The 18,373-nt window shown below is 39.6% G+C and overlaps 1 protein-coding gene across 9 annotated transcripts in view; it reads right to left on the reverse strand.

Annotated features, from left to right (window-relative positions):
- AKAP6 (A-kinase anchoring protein 6) overlaps positions 1–18,373 on the reverse strand; it is a 580,300-nt gene that overhangs the window by 554,474 nt on the left and 7,453 nt on the right. For 5 of the 9 annotated variants that reach the window (XM_068546327.1, XM_068546318.1, XM_068546298.1 and 2 more), the window contains exon 2: positions 14,266–14,452. The exons of 3 other annotated variants lie outside the window; for them this stretch is intronic. The gene's annotated coding sequence lies outside the window, so the exon portion shown is untranslated. Of the gene's footprint in view, positions 1–1,867; positions 1,886–14,265; positions 14,453–18,373 lie in introns of those variants that run through there. One more of the 9 variants, XM_068546356.1, reaches the window with a different exon arrangement.

Here is an 18,373-nt window from a genome sequence, read left to right on the forward strand (position 1 = left end):
GCAAGAATTCTAAAGACCAGTTTCAAAAAAAAAGCAAACAAAAAAGCAAAACCTAAAAAAGCTAAAGGAAGCATGCTTTTGGCTCTGGAAAACAAATGCTTCTATGCTACCTTAGGCACTAGCGCAGAAGGGTCCCTTGAAAAGGAGTCAGGCTATAACATTACTTAATACTGAGTATCTCAGCAGCACTGCAAAGTGATGTTTACCATGGCTTTCCTTGTACCAAGGGCTGGGTTTCCAGTGACTCATTTGCTGGTGCCAATTTCTAATAGCTTTATGGCCAGAAACTACTGCACAACTGGGGTGAGGGAGGGCGGGGTGCAGAGGGAGACAGGATTAGATCCAGGCCCAGGGGGTCAGTGGCAGTGTGCACAAAAAGCTGGCCCCTGGAGGGAACAAAGGCCAGGAACTGCCTTGGCCCCTTGGCAGTCTGAGGGTGTCACTTGTTGGAGAAAATGAGGTCTAACCCAGATAAAAGGGGAAGCTGGTACCTCACCTGCCAGGTCTATACTGAAATACGAGACAAAAGCCCAGCCTCTGGAGTTTCTTCCAGCTGCCAGTCAGGTGCCACAACAACTTGGTACCAGGCCCTGGCTCTCCCTTCACCATACCCTAGTAGGAGAGCATCCCCAGGATGGGGTTCAGCAATACTCTTGTCTATAAGGGTGATAAACAAGGAGTTTAGAGCCTGACCATCTTATCTGAGGTGATGACAAGAAGCCTAGAGAGAGACTTCCTTGTTTCCATACAAGACTTCCTTCCTCTTCCATACAAGAGTCCTTGTATGGCCAACATAGTCTAACTGACATCTTTGTGTAAATGAGAAGGCCCTCCCTCACTCAGTAGATAGAGACCTGTGGGTGCACAGCTTGGGTGAAACGTGGGCATGATTTGTGCTCAGGTAGAGTGCACAACGCATAGCAACACAGAGCCGTCCCATTCCATAGCTCAGGGGTTAGAAATAATTAGTTTCAAGGTAGAGTGTCAGAAAAGATGGCAGGTGTCATGTCTGGGTCAGCCTTCTCACACCCTTTTGCATGTTGGGGCATCGGTCTGTGCCAGGCTAGCTGATGACAGAGATGTTAGGAGGAGCAAGGGGGACAGAAACATGGTGGTCCTGCCAGGACTTACACTCAAACCAGCCATGTCCTAACCTCACTCTGACACAGCCACTGAGACCCAACCCACTCCCGTCATCAGGCTCACTCACCACCATCTGTCTCTGAGGAAAATTATCTAGAACAATTCATGTCTGCTTGCTATGAGTGCGTTTGGGGATCCAACAGTGATGTGAGGTACAGAAAATGGACCAAGCAGTATTATCACAATGAAGGAATCAAAAGGAATAGGAGAAAGGTCTCAAATCAGGGTGGATTGGTTCCTAAAAGAAGACGAATTGGACCACACCCCTCTCACCACTACTCCAAACATAAAGCAACAGATAAAATATAAAAAGAAGGTATTAAGGGGCGACCTTCAAGATGGCGGAGGAGTAAGACATGGAGATCATCTTCCTCCCCAAAATACATCAGAAATACATCTACATGTGGAACAACTCCTACAGAACACCTACTGGACGCTGGCAGAAGACCTCAGACCTCCCAAAAGGCAAGAAACTCCCCACATACCTGGGTAGGACAAAAAAAAAAAGAAAAAACAGAGACAAAAGAATAGGGACAGGACCTGCACCAGTGGGAGGGAGCTGTGAAGGAGGAAAGGTTTCCACACACTAGGAAGGCCCTTCGCAGGTGGAGACAGGTGGGGGCGGGGTAAGCTTCAGAGCCACGGAGGAGAGCGCAGCAACAGGGGTGCAGAGAGCAAAGAGGAGAGATTCCCGCACAGGGGAGCGGTGCCGACCAGCACTCACCAGCCCGAGAGGCTTGTCGGCTCACCAGCCGGGGTGGGCGGGGGCTGGGAGCTGAGGCTCGGGCTTCGGAGGTCGGATCCCAGGGAGAGGACTGGGGTTGGCTGCATGAACACAACCTGAAGGGGCTAGTGCGCCACAGCTGGCTGGGAGGGAGTCCGAGAAAAGGTCTGGAGCTGCCGAAGAGGCAAGAGACCATTGTTTCAGGGTGCCGAGGAGAGGAGATTCGGAGCACCACCTAATCGAGCTCCAGAGACGGGCGCGAGCCACAGCTATCAGCGTGGAGACCAGAGACGGGCGTGAAACGCTAAGGCTGCTGCTGCACCAACAAGAAGCCTGTGTGCAAGCACAGGTCACTCTCCACACCTCCCATCCCGGGAGACTGTGCAGCCCACCACTGCCAGGGTCCCGTGATGCAGGGACAACTTCCCCGGGAGAACACATGGCGCGCCTCAGGCTGTTGCAACGTCACGCTGGCCTCTGCCGCTGCAGGCTCGCCCCGCACTCCGTACCCCTCCCGCCCCCGGCCTGAGTGAGCCAGAGCCCCCAAATCAGCTGCTCCTTTAACCTCATCCTGTCTGGGCAGGAACAGACGCCCTCAGGCGACCTACACGCAGAGGCCGGGCCAGATCCAAAGCTGAACCCCGGGAGCTGTGCGAACAAAGAAGAGAAGGGAAATCTCTCCCAGCAGCCTCAAGAGTAGCAATTTAAATCTCTACAATCAACTTGATGTACCCTGCATCTGTGGAATACCTGAATAGACAACAAATCATCCCAAAACTGAGGCAGTGGACTGTGGGAGCAACTGTAGACATGGGGTTTGCTGTATGCAACTGACTGGTTTCAGGTTTTACGTTTATCTTAGTTTAGTATTTAGAGTTTATTATCATTGGTAGATTTGTTTATTGATTTGCTTGCTCGCTTCCTTTTATTTTTATATATAGATATATATTTTCTTTTCCTTTTTCTCTTTTTGTGAGTGTATATGTGTATGCGTCTTTGTGTGATTTTGTCTGTATAGCTTTGCTTTTACCATTTGTCCTAGGGTTCTGTCTGTGCTTTTTTTTTTTAATATAGTTTTTAAGTGCTTGTTATCATTGGTGGATTTGTTTTTTAGTTTCGTTGCTCTCTTCTTTCTTTCTTTTTGCTTTTTTTTCTATTACTTTTTAATAATTTTTTTATTTTTTGTTTTAATAACTTTATTTATTTTTATTTATTTTTTCTTGCTTTCTTTCTTTTTTTCTCCCTTTTCTTCTGAGCCATGTGGCTGACAGGGTCTAGGTGCTCCAGCCAAATGTCAGGCCTGTGCCTCTGAGGTGGGAGAGCCAAGGTCAGGACATTGGTCCACCAGAGACCTCCCAGCTCCACGTAATATTAAATGGCAAAAGCTCTCCCAGAGATCTCCACCTCAACGCTGAGACCCAGCTCCACTCAACGACCAGCAAGCTCCAGTGCTGGACACCCTATGCCAAACAACTAGCAAGACAGGAACACAATCCCACCCATTAGCAGAGAGGCTGCCTAAAATCATAATACGGTCACAGACACCCCAAAACACACCACCGGACACGGTCCTGCCCACCAGAAAGACAAGATCCAGCTTCATCCAACAGAACACAGGCACTAGTCCCATCCATAAGGAAGCCTACACAACCCACTGAAAACCTTAGCCACTGGGGACAGACACCAAAAGCAACGGGAACTACGAACCTGCAGCCTGCAAAAAGGAGACCCCAAACACAGTAAGTTAAGCAAAATGAGAAGACAGAGAAGACACAGCAGATGAAGGAGCAAGGTAAAAACCCACCAGACCAAACAAATGAAGACGAAATACACAGTCTACCTGAAAAAGAATTCAGAGTAATGATACTAAAGATGATCCAAAATCTTGGAAATAGAATGGAGAAAATACAAGAAACGTCTAACAAGGACCTAGAAGAACTAAAGAGCAAACAAACAATGATGAACAACACAATAAATGAAATTAAAAATTCTTTAGAATGAATCAATAGCAGAATAACTGAGGCAGAAGAATGGATAAGTGACCTGGAAGATAATATAGTGGATATAACTACTGCAGAGCAAAATAAAGAAAAAAGAATGAAATGAATTGAGGACAGCCTTAGAGACCTCTGGGACAACATTAAATGCACCAACAGTCGAATTATAGGGGTCCCAGAAGAAGAAGAAAAAAAGAAAGGGACTGAGAAAATATTTGAAGAGATTATAGTAGAAAACTTCCCTAATACAGGAAAGGAAATAGTCAATCAACTCCAGGAAGCACAGGGAGTCCCATATAGGATAAATCCAAGGAGAAACATGCCAAGACACATATTAATCAAACTATCAAAAATTAAATACAAAGGAAAAATATTAAGAGCAGCAAAGGAAAAACAACAAATCACATACAAGGGAATCCCCATAAGGATAACAGCTGAACTTTCAGCAGAAACTCTGCAAGTCAGAAGGGAGTGGCAAGACATATTTAAAGTGATGAAAGGGAAAAACCTACAACTAAGATTACTCTACAAGCAAGGATCTCATTCAGATTCAATGGAGAAATTAAAACCTTTATAGACAAGCAAAAGCTAAGAGAATTCAGCAACACCAAACCAGTTGTACAACAAATGCTAAAGGAACTTCTCTAGGCAGGAAGCACAAGAGAAGGAAAAGACCTACAATAACAAACCCAAAACAATTAAGAAAATAGTAATAGGAAAACACATATCGATAATTACCTTAAATTTAAATGGATTAAATGCTCCCACCAAAAGACATAGACTGGCTGAATGGATACAAAAACAAGACCCGTATATATGCTGTCTACAAGAGACCCACTTCAGACCTAGGGACACATACAGACTGAAAGTGAGGGGATGGAAAAAGATATTCCATGCAAATGGAAATCAAAAGAAAGCTGGAGGAGCAGTTCTCATATCAGACAAAATAGACCTCAAAACAAAGACTATTACAGGAGACAAAGAAGGACACTACATAATGATCAAGGGACAATCCAAGAAGAAGATATAACAATTGTAAATATTTATGCACCCAACATAGGAACACCTCAATACATAAGGCAAATGCTAACCACCATAAAAGGGGAAATCGAGAGTAACACAATCATAGCAGGGGACCTTAACACCCCACTTTCACCAATGGACAGATGATCCAAAATGAAAATAAATAAGGAAACACAAGCTTTAAATGATACATTAAACAACATGGACTTAATTGATATTTATAGGACATTCCATCCAAAAACAACAGAATACACTTTCTTGTCAAGTGCTCATGGAACATTCTCCAGGATAGATCATATCTTGGGTCACAAATCAAGCCTTGGTAAATTTAAGAAAACTGAAATCGTATCAAGTATCTTTTCCGACCACAATGCTATGAGACTAGATATCAATTACAGGAAAAGATCTGTAAAAAATACAAACACATGGAAGCTAAACAATACACTACTTAATAACCAAGAGATCACTGAAGAACTCAAAGAGGAAATCAAAAAACACCTAGAAACAAATGACAATGAAAACACGATGACTCAAAACCTATGGGATGCAGCAAAAGCAGTTCTAAGAGGGAAGTGTACAGCGATACAATCCTACCTCAAGAAACAAGAAACATCTCAAATAAACAACCTAACCTTACAACTAAAGCATTAGAGAAAGAAGAATTAAAAAAAAACCCAAAGTTAGCAGATGGAAAGAAATCATAAAGATCAGATCACAAATAAATGAAAAAGAAATGAAGGAAATGATAGCAAAGATCAATAAAACTAAAAGCTGGTTCTTTGAGAACATAAACAAACTTGATAAACCATTAGCCAGACTCATCAAGAAAAAAAGGAAGACTCAAATTAATAGAATTATAAATGCAAAAAGGAGAAGTAACAACTGACACTGCAGAAATACAAACGATCATGAGAGATTACTATAAGCAACTCTATGCCAATGAAATGGACAACCTGGAAGAAATGGACAAATTCTTACAAAAGCACAACCCTCCAAGACTGAACCAGGAAGAAATAGAAAATATGAACAGACCAATCACAAGCACTGAAATTGAAACTGTGTTTAACATCTTCCAACAAACAAAAGTCCAGGACCAGATGGCTTCACAGGCGAATTCTATCAAACATTTAGAGAAGAGCTAACACCTATCCTTCTCAAGCTCTTCCAAAATATAGCAGAGGGAGGAACACTCCCAAACTCATTCTACAAGGCCACCACCACCCTGATACCAAAAACAGACAAAGATGTCACAAAAAAAGAAAACTACAGACCAATATCACTAATGAACATAGATGTAAAACTCCTCAACAAAATAGTAGCAAACAGGATCCAACAGTACATTAAAAGGATCATACACTATGACCAAGTGGGGTTTATCCCAGGAATGCAAGGATTCTTCAATATACGCAAATCAATCAATGTGATAAACCAGATTAACAGATTGAAGGAGAAAAACCATATGATCATGTCAATGATGCAGAAAGAGCTTTTGACAAAATTCAACACGCATTTATGATAAAAACCCTCCAGAAAGTAGGCATAGAGGGAACTTACCTCAACATAATAAAGGCCATGTATGACAAACCCACAGCCAACATCGTTCTCAATGGTGAAAAACTGAAACCATTTCCCCTAAAATCAGGAACAAGACAAGGGTGTCTGCTCTCACCACTATTATTCAACACAGTTTTGGAAGTTTTAGCCACAGCACTCAGAGACGAAAAAGAAATAAAAGGAATCCAAATCAGAAAGGAAGAAGTAAAACTGTCACTTTTTGCAGATGACATGGTACTATACATAGAGAATCCTAAAGATTCTACCAGAAAACTACTAGAGCTAATCAATGAATTTGCTAAAGTAGCAATTAAGGAAACACTCCCATTTACCACTGCAACAAAAAGAATAAAATACCTAGGAATAAACCTACCTAAGGAGACAAAAGACCTGTATGCAGAAAACTATAAGACACTGATGAAAGAAATTAAAGATGATACAAACAGATGGAGAGATATACCATGTTCTTGGATTGGAAGAATCAACATTGTGAAAATGACTATACTACCCAAAGCAATCTACAGATTCAATGCAATTCCTATCAAACTACCAATGGCATTTTCACAGAACTAGAACAAAAAATTTCACAATTTGTATGGAAACACAAAAGACCCTGAATAGCCAAAGCAATCTTGAGAAAGAAAAACAGAGCTAGAGGAATCAGGCTCCTGGACTTCAGACTATACTACAAAGCTACAGTAATCAAGACAGTATGGTACTGGCACAAAAACGGAAATATAGATCAATGGAACAGGATAGAAAGCCCAGAGATAAACCCACGCACATATGGTCACCTTATTTTTGATAAAGGAGGCAAGAATATACAATGGAAAAAAGACAGCCTCTTCAATAAGTGGTGCTGGGAAAACTGGATAGCTACATGTAAAAGAATGAAATTAGAACACTCCCTAACACCATACACAAAAATAAACTCAAAATGGATCAAAAACCTAACTGTAAGGCCAGACACTATACAAGTCTTAGAGGAAAGCAGAGGCAGAACACTCTATGACATACATCACAGCAAGATCCTTTTTGACCCACCTCCTAGAGAAAGGGAAGTAAAAACAAAAATAAACAAATGGGACCTAATGAACCTTAAAAGCTTTTGCACAGCAAAGGAAACCATAAACAAGACGAAAAGACAACCCTCAGAATGGGAGAAAATATTTGCAAATGAAGTAACTGGCAAAGGATTAATCTCCAAAATTTACAAGCAGCTCATGCAGCTCAATATCAGAAAAACAAACAACCCAATCCAAAAATGGGCAGAAGACCTAAACAGACATTTCTCCAAAGAAGATATACAGATTGCCATCAAACACATGAAAGGATGCTCAACATCATTAATCATTAGAGAAATGCAAATCAAAACTACAATGAGGTATCACCTCACTCCTGTTAGAATGGCCATCATCAAAAAATCTAGAAACAATAAATGCTGGAGAGGGTGTGGAGAAAAGGGAACACTCTTGCACTGTTGGTGGGAATGTAAATTGATACAGCCACTATGGAGAACCGTATGGAGGTTCCTTAAAAAACTAAAAATAGAACTACCATACAACCCAGCAATCCCACTGCTGGGCATATACCCTGAGAAAACCATAATTCAAAAAGAGTCATGTACCGCAATGTTCATTGCAGCTCTATTTACAATAGCCAGGATATGGAAGCAACCTAAGTGTCCATCGACAGATGAATGGATAAAGAATTGTGGCACATATATACAATGGAATATTACTCAGCCATAAAAAGAAACGAAATTGAGTTATTTGTAGTGAGGTGGATGGACCTAGAGACTGCCATACAGAGTGAAGTAAGTCAGAAAGAGAAAAACAAATACCGTATGCTAACACATATATATGGAATCTAAAAAAACAATTGGTTCTGAAGAACCTAGGGGCAGGACAGGAATAAAGACACAGACGTAGAGAATGGACTTGAGGACACGGGGAGGGGGAAGGGTAAGCTGGGATGAAGTGAGAGAGTGGCATGGACATATATACACTACCAAATGTAAAACAGATAGCTAGTGGAAAGCAGCCACATAGCACAGGGAGATCAGCTCGGTGCTTTGTGACCACCTAGAGGGGTGGGATAGGGAGGGAATATGGGGATATACGTGCATGTATATAGCTGATTCACTTTTTTATAAAGCAGAAAGTAACACACTGTTGTAAAGCAATTATACTCCAATAAAGCTGTTAAAAAAAGAAAAAAGAAGGTATTAAAAAGGTGGGCTCCAAAGCAAGATAATGACCTCCTTAGAACCTACTGATTTCAGCTCTTGGGGATTCATGGCGACTAGAGATGCTCCACATATGGCAGGTGCCCTGAGCCAGGTTCAAGTGGGAAATCAGGGCAGGACCAGTGTCCCCTGCCCACCCATGACAGGGGAGCTACTGCAGGTGCTGCCTGAGGGTAAACCTCCTGTGAAGGTGCAAACCTAGGGAGATAGGAAGAAACAAGCACAGTCGTAACATTGAGTCGACCTGAGCAAGGACTTGAGCAAGGCTGTGCATGAATGCAGGGACTGGACCTGTGACCTATTTAGTAGCACCCAGGGCAGCACTGTCTCACCACCCATAGAACACCTGGTTCTGGAAAAGGGTCCCAGGAGGTTGGGCAACCGTTCAGGGAGGGATGTGTGAAGAGAGAGGGAAAGAGAAAGTGAGAATCTCAACAAAGAAAGACAACCAACAGAAGTCAGCCAACATTACAAATGCAATGAAAATAATAGAATAACCTAAAAAGCGTTTCTGTATTTTCAGGATCCTCAGAGAAGAACGAAGGAATAACATTCATTTAAAAACTGAAACAAAAAACAGGTGCAAATGAAATTAGAGGTAGATGAAAAATATAATAAATACAGCAACAAAAACTTAGATGAGATCACCTCTAGTCTGTACACACTCAAAAGAGGATTAGAAAACTGAAAAATTATGCTGAGAAAAAACCACTGAGGAGGAGAGAAAAGGTATGAAAGAGCAGTTAAGAGACATGGAGAATACATTGAGAAGCTTCAAAATACATCTAACCAATTCCTCAAGAGCCAAGAGTTAATAGAAGAGAAGCAATATTCAAAGGGGTGGTTAATAATTTTCAAGAATCAAAGAAATATGAGTCCACAGTTTGAAGACTTACTCTGGATGGCAAGGTGAATCAAAGAAAATAAATCCACAACTATAGTGTGTGATCAAACTACAGAACATTGTAAAAATTACTAGAGAAAAGAAGACAGATTCCTATGAAGGAAATGACAATTGGACTGACAATAGATGCAACAATAGCAACAATGAATGCCAAAAGAAAAAGGAGTAACATCTTCCACCTACTGCGAGAATATAATTATCTACCTTCCTATTCCCAGCTATTCAGTTATAATAGACTAGGGGAGCTTACTACCCAGAGACTCACTGAAAATAACAAACAAAAAACTGAAGAATGCATATAGAAACTGATAAAAATATAATAACTGTATATTTAATCCTTAACCATAAAAATAATAACTATTTGGGGTTTTTTTTTAGGTTTAAATAAAGCCCTAGACAGCAGTATGAAGAAAGATATGTGGAGTGTAGGTACAGGGGGAAGAGAGGAGCAAAGAAATTATTTTCTTATCCAGAAGAGAAGAGATATAATGAATAAACATAGGCTTTATAGAAATTTTTTAAATTATGTATATATGTTAAAACTGTAAGGACAACCACTAAAATAAAAGTAATGCATCATATATATTGCAAGCAACAAAGGGAATAAAGGAAAATAGAAAAAAAAAATCAACCACACAGAAAGCAGAAAAGAAAAAAAAAAAGCGGCAAAGAAAAAGGGTGGCTGCAGCAGAAGTGTCTAGATGTCTGCCAAAGATTTGTGATCCTCTACCATAGTGAGGAACTGCTGCTGGGAAGTGACTGTCAGGCCAAGAACTACATTTCCCAGGCTCCTCTTGCTTCTAGGTAGGACCATATGACTAGTCCTCATCAACAAAATGTGAGCAGTAGTGATATAAATAACTTTCAGGTTGATGTGGTTAAGAAGCAGCCTAACCCTTTCTTTCCCTTTCTATGGTGATCTTGGAACCTACATGTTGGGAGTGGCAGCACCGCAAGATGGAAGAAACTTCGATTCCTGAATGACTGTGTGGGGGGGACCATACCCTCCGTGCCACTGACTGGATTTTTACATAACAAAATATATACTTCTATTATGTTAAGCCACTGAGGTTTCCAGGTTCATCTGTAACCTCAGCTGGCACTACCCTAAGTCATACAGATGGTAAACAGAAAACATAAAATAATTTGACAGAAATAATGTAGGTATATTATCAATCACAAAAATGTAAACAGACTAAGCCCAGGGGTTGGCAAACTACACCTGGCAGGCCAAATCTGGCCCTGTGCATTGATTTATGTATTGTCAGTGGCTATTTCTGAGTAGTTACGGCAGAGACTATATGGGTCACAGAGCCAAAAATATTTACTGTCTGGTCCTTTATAGAAAAAGATTGCTGAACTCTGAATTAAACCCATTTATTAAAAAATAGGATGAGAGCAAGTCAATTTTTAAAGATTCAAATAACGCTATTTACCAGAAAACATACTTTTTAAAAATCTCACCAAAGGTTTGCAAATAAGGAAATGGATAAAGATATGTCAAGCAAATACTAAACAAAAGAAAGAATACATAGCAATATTAATATCAGACAATATAAAAGGTAATGCATCAACATTAACAGGGATAAAGTAGTATACTACGTAAGGAGAAAAAGAAAACACCCCAGGAAGATGAAACAATCTTGAACTTGTAAGCACCTAAATATATAAAGCAAAAGTGATAGAACTACAATGAAAACTTCTTCACAACTATAAATTCAGAGGCAAATTTCACCACACATCTTTCAGAAACTGATAAATCAAGCCAATAAATTTTAGTTATATTAAAGAAGGAGCAATTAGGAGATCTGAAAGCTGTGACTCCCAATGCAGAATGGGTGGGGGTTTCAGAACCACCTGAGGAACTTTTTCAAATAATACGTTACCCAGAGAGGAGAAAAGGAGAGATCTTCTGAGAACTAATTCAGTACACCTCTGTTACTGTCAGAAAGAGGGGGACCGCATAGGGATGTTATGTTGTGGTAAAAAAGAGGTTGAGAACTGTTAAGTCTTTCTGAAGGTGGTGGACAGTGGCCAACCTCAATGATAAGCGCCCTGAAAAGACACATTTGTGATTTATCAAGTACTTAAACCGTTTCCAACATAAGCTTCTGCATGGGTACCAGAGACATCAAAGCACTGGATTAAGAACAAAAAAAACCTGTTATGAGAGTGACCAGCTACCTCTCCTGATTTTCTGAGTACTTGTTTCTAATTTTCAAAACATGTCAGAGCTTTGTTTTAGTAGATTCAGTTTAACCAAATATACAGCTGCTCAGAACAGAAAATAGTTTTTAAGGTGTACAAAACAATCTATATATTGACTTAAAATCTTGGCTGAACAGCTTTAGGAAAATTTTACCAATAGACAACCTATTAAAAGGTAATCTACTCCCTCTAAAAGTTCAAAGTTCACTGCACAAGAGAAATTCATTTAATCTAAGGAAACCACAAAAATGAAATTTAACTCTGCCATAAAATAGAGGAATGTAACGTTCTCATTCAATCAGTCCACCAGTCCACTCGGTTTCCTCTCTAGACCTCGCCTATGGGAAGGAATTTATAATAATGTAGTCAGTATATCAAAATTCCTCTCCAACAAATAAATTCTATGTCCATGGAAGTTTGCAATGAATATATTTTGAGACTACACATTCAAAGGCAAGAGAAAAGAAATTGTGTCTAAATAATGGACTGAGGCACTAGTTCAGAAAATAAAAATACATAATTTCGGAGTAACGAGGAAAACATAAAATACTAGGGAGAGAAGTTCAGTTCTGACATGGCAAACAGGGAATACTACTTATTCTTGAATAGCTAAGTGACATGGTGAAAACGTGAAAGAAGGATTAGAGCAGAAAGAGAGAGGCTAGAAGACCTGGATAGTCCATGCGTGAGTTGATGAGGATGGGGATTTAGAGGAGTGGTCCTAAGAATGAGATTTAATGTGAATGAAGACTGGGGAGGAGGAGCCAACCAGACAGGGAACGACTGGAAGATTGAGAAAAAAAGGAAGGAGAAGGAGGGAGGAGGAAAGAAGGCAAGATGGAAGAACAAAGACTACACTGATTACATTTACAAAACTGGTGCAGGCATGATGACAGGCAAGAGAAACCTGTATCTATTCGTGGAGGTTACTTTTAGGCTCATTAAATTTAAGATGAAAGATAAAGATCTAAGATAAAAATCAGGCCAGCATTTGAATACAGTGACACTCAAACAGTAGCCCTTAGAGCCCTGCTTCAGAATCCCCTGTGTGCCTATTAAAATGCAGATTTCAGGGCTCCCCTCCAGACCTACTGAACCACAATCCCAGGAATCGGGATTAAATGAATTTAGAGGAGGGAGGTACTGAGGGCATTGGAGTGTCCCCCATTGAACCAGAGATAAGATATGTATAGACCAAACTCCAAGTGGCTGAGCTTACCCAAAGTTATTGAAGAGGAAAGCAGGATCCAAGCACTAAAGCATAGGGGGAAGGGGGCGGGGGGGGTCTCAACAGTTATGGGTCACAAAGAGTAGCCAACGAAGGATACAGAAAGAAAGAAGCTTGTGAGCTTAGCAGGAACCAGAATTATACATTATCACAAGGATGAGAGAGTTTGTGGAGAAAGGTCTATTGGGTGCTTGGATGGTTTTTTTCCCTCTGAAGTCCTAGATAATTACATTGGGACTCTTATAGCTGACCAAGAATACAGCTTGAGCCTGCTGATAGCATCCTAGACAGTAAGAAAAACCAATAGGCTAATAGTAGGTACACAGTAGATACAAGTAGTAGGACTTTTAAGTCTTAACTTCCCCAAGGTAAGAAAAGATCTTATGTCTCTCATTTTCATCATGTATTTAACAATAACTTATGGGTTTAAAAAAATGATTAAGAATTGTTTACACAGGTGTCTAATATTTTAAGCTTTGGAAGAAAAAAGGTGATTGGCCCCAAGTGTGCTTTTCCTCCCAGTTACAGTATTTCCTTTCCAGTGTTTTTAAATTGTCCTAGTTTCCAAGGTAACAGCCAATGGATATTGGGTTGTGTTCCTCCCAGTTTAAGAGTTGCAGGCAGGTGCCATTCAGGATGTAGTGAAGGCCTCTGATCCAAATACCCAAATGCTCTTCTTGAATTAATGAGCAAAAAATATTCAATCACCACAAACCTTAAAGTTGAAAAAGCTTCTCATGGCAACGACAGAAATTTACACACCTGCAGAGCTTTGCAATGCACAGGGCACTTCCCCAAGCATTTCTCATAGATTCTTCCATCAACCCCCAGAGGCGAGCAGAGCAGACACTATTATTTTCTCCCTTCACAGGAAGGTGTATGTCCAAGGGATGGAGCTGGGATTTGAACTCTGACCATCAGGCTCAGGGATCTTTTTATGATACACGAAACACACAATTAATTTAAAAAGGTTTTTTTTCTCTTCAGAAGTAAATATGAGAGGAATATTTGACTGATGTTTTATCTGCAGTTTACATTATCAAATATGTCAATCAGGGTAGGCTCAGTTTTCCTGGTGAATTTGAAGCCTAAATTTCCTGGGAAAACAAAACCCTTCAGCTGCGTGAAGGAACAGAGTCGGTGGGGGAAGTGAAACCACAGTGTGGCTAAGGACATGTGAAATGTAAATGCTTTATACAGTTGGGGTCTTGGTATAAGAACCAAACTCCTACTCACCCTACAATCCAGGGATATATAGAGCCACTCCTGGAAGCAGTGAGGCTGGCCCAAAAGTCCATCTTACATGAGGGCCTGAATGGCCTCCTGAAGGAGTGACTGGAGGCACATAATACAGGTCCAGGGTGTCGGGGGCAGAGTCTGGGTGTCTGTCATTCTGGAATCACCATTCTGGAATGATTCAGGACTAAAGATACAAAGAGCAAATTAAAACAAAGAATTATCTTACTAACGTCTCCCTGAGACCCTAAGAACCCAAAGCAACACTGTTTTGTGGCACTAGTTGTGCTGAAGGGCAGTGTGAGAGCACACTGGAGTGTAGAAGTTATTTCTGAAATAGCCCCTGTGTGAGCAGAGGCCTTCTTACCATGGAGTAAATGGGATAGAGTCATGGGAATATTATCTGCTCATAGCTGTTGCAGCTTTTTTATACATTAATTCATTCAGAAAGTATTTATTGAGGTCAGACTTTGTGACAGGTAGTTGGGATACAGCAGTGAGCAAAACAAATGAAGTCCTACTCTTTGGAAGTTTTATTCTAGTGGAGGAAGATAGAAAAAAACAAACAAATAAATTGTGTGATGGACACAGATGCCATGGAAAAAACTGAAGCAGGATACAGGGGATGTGGCTTTCACAAAACACAAGTTGTGTGTCCATTTTAAATGTTTCTATAAATCAACAAAAATCCACTAGATTAATTTTACTAGTTGTGATCACTGAGGAACATTTCATAATGATAACAGGATCAATTCCTCAAGAAGACATAGCAATCCTAAATGTGTATATAGCTAACGACAACATTTGCTTCAAAATATATGAAGCAAAAACTGTTGGAACTAAAAGACCAAATAGAAAACTCCATAATTATAGCTAGAGACCTCAACAGTCCTCACTCAATAACTGATGGAAGAAGTACAAAAAATCAGTAAGGATATATATGATTCTTTTTTTATAAAGCATTTTTTAAATTAATTCATTAATTTATTTATTTTTGGCTGCGTTGGGTCTTCGTTGCTGTACGCAGGCTTTCTCTAGTTGTGGTGAGTGGGGGCTACTCTTTGTTGTGGTGTGCGGGCTTCTCATTGCGGTGGCTTCTCTTGTTGCATAGCACGGGCTCTAGACGCATGGGCTTCAGTAGCTGTGGCATGTGGGCTCAGTAGTTGTGGCACACAGGCTTAGTTGCTCCTTGGCATGTGGGATCTTCCTGGACTGGGGCTCGAAACCGTGTCCCCTGCATTGGCAGGCAGATTCTTAACCACTGCGCCACCAGGGAAGTCCCAAGGATATACATGATTTGAACAACATTATCAACTAACTTGACCTATTAACATTTATAGAACACTCCAGCCAACAACTGCACATTGTTTTTCTGCCCACATGGAACATTCACTAGGCATAGAACCTGGGCTGTAGAACAAGTCTCAATAAATTTAAAATAATTGAAACCATACCTCAATAGAGTTAAATTAAAAAATAATACAAAGATTTCTAGAAAACCCCCCAAATATTTGGAAACTAAAAGTAAGCATCTAAATGATCCATGTGACAAAGAAAAAAAAGATAAAAAGTAAAGTAAATATTTTTAACTAAATGAAAATATAAACACAGCACATTAAAATGTGTGGGGTAAACATACTCTTGGATTGGAAGAATTAATATTGCTATAATGGCCATACTACCCAAAGCAACCTACAGATTTAATGTGATCCCTATCAAATTACACATGACATTTTTCATAGAACTAGAACAAATCATCTTAAAATTTATATGGAACCATAAAAGACCCAGAATTGCCAAAGCAATCCTTGAGGGAAAAGAACAAAGCAGGAGGCAAAACCCTCCCAGACTTTAGACAATACTAGAAAGCTACAGTAATCAAAACAGCGTGGTATCAATGGAACAGAATAGAGAGCCCAGAAATAAATCCACACACCCATGGTCAATTAATCTTCAACAAAGGAGGCAAGAATATACAATGGGGAAAAGACAGTCTCTTCAGCAAGTGGTGTTGGAAAAGTTGGACAGCCACATGTAAATCAATGAAGTTAGGACACTCCCATCATACAAAAAAATGAACTCAAAATGGCTTAAAGACTTAAATATGACATGACACCACATGTCACCATAAGACACTGTATGTGTCTTATAGACACAAAACTATAATTCAAAAAGATAAATGCACCTAGAAGAAAACATAGGCAAAACATTCTCTGACATAAATCGTAGCAATGTTTTCTCAGGTCAGTCTCCCAAAGCAACAGAAATAAAAGCGAAAAAAAACAACTGGGACCTAATCAAACTTACAAGCTCTTGCACAGCAAAGGAAACCATAAACAAAATGAAAAGACAACCTACAGAATGGAAGAAAAGATCTGCAAACAATGCAACTGATAGGGCTTAATTTCCAAAATATACAAACGGCTCAAACAACTCAGTAACAAAAAAACAAACAACCCAATCGAAAAATGGGCAGAAGACCAAGATAGACACTGTTTCAAAGAATACATACAGATGGCCAAGAGGTACATGAAAAGATGTTCATCATCACTAATTATTAGAGAAACGCAAATTAAAACTACAGTGAGGTATCACCTCACACCAATCAGAATGGCCATCATCAAAAAGTCTACAAATAATAAATGGTGGAGAGGGTGTGGAGAAAAGGGAACCCTCTTACACTGTTAGTGGAATGTAAATTGATGCAGCCATTATGGAAAACAGTATGGAGGTTCCTCAAAAAGCTAAAAATAGAGTTGCCATATGATCCAGCAATCCCACTCCTGGGCATATACCCAGATAAAACTATAATTCAAAAAGATAAATGCACCACTATGTTCACAGAAACACTATTTACAATAGCCAACACACAGAAACAACCTAAATGTCCATCGACAGATGAATGGATAAAGATGTGGTATATATATACAGTGGGCTATTAGCCATAAAAAAGAATGAAATAATGCCATTTTCAGCAACATGGATGGACCTAGAAATTATCATACTAAGCGAAGTAAGTCAGAAAGAGAAAGACAAATAGCATATGTTATCACTTATATGTAGAATCTAAAATACAACACAAATGAACAAATCTATGAAACAAAACAGACCCACAGCCAAAGAGAACAGACTTATGGTTCCCGGGGGGAGGGGGGAGGCAGGTGGGGAAGGGAAGGATTGGGAGTTGGGGATTAGCAGATGCAAACTAGTATATATAGGATGGATAAACAATAACTTGTATGGATTACAATAACTTGCATGGATTATCCATACACTTGTACAGTGTATGGATATACACTACTGTATAACACAGGGAACTATATACAATACCCTGTGATAAACCATAATGGAAAAGAATATGAAAAAGAATATATATGTGTATAACTGAGTCACTTTGTTGTATGGCAGAAATTAACACAACATCGTAAATCAACTATACTTAAATAAAATTTTTTTAATTTTTTAAAAAATGTGTGGTACAGCTACAGCAGCTAAAATTGCCTAGAAGCAAATTTAAATGCTTCTATTAGAAAAGAAGGTCTAAAATTAATAATCCAAATTTCCACTATAAGAAACAAGAGAAAGAAGTGTATATTAAAGCTAAAGTAAATATAAGGAAGGAAATAAAGAGTAGAAATTAACATAGAAATGAACAAGCAATAGAAAAAAAAATGAAACCAAAACTGGTGGGAGTTTTTGGCAAAATACAACAAAATTAATAAAATTCTAGCCAGACAAATCAAGAAAATAGAGAGAAAACACAAGTTACCAACATCAGGAACAAAAGAGGAGACCTCATTACAGATACTAGAGAGATTAAAAGAAAAACAAGGTAATATTATGAAAAACTTCATGCTGCTGCTTTAGGACAAAACTAGTCTTTTCCTGAAAACACAGAAGCATGTACACAGTTATAATTCTCTGAAACTACTGCTTCTCAGTGTAGTCTCAACCATTTATAATAATTATAACTTTTAACCAAAATAACTTCTATTTTGCATAGAAGACTGGGGGGGTGGATAATGTGAACTGTCACACCCCAGCATTTTATCAGACTAGCAGAGCTCATGAATTCACATAACACAACTTTCTACAGTCACTAATATTC

This window comes from Eschrichtius robustus, chromosome 1 (assembly GCF_028021215.1).
Source record: "Eschrichtius robustus isolate mEscRob2 chromosome 1, mEscRob2.pri, whole genome shotgun sequence".
In the NCBI taxonomy this organism is placed as follows: Eukaryota; Metazoa; Chordata; class Mammalia; order Artiodactyla; family Eschrichtiidae; genus Eschrichtius; species Eschrichtius robustus.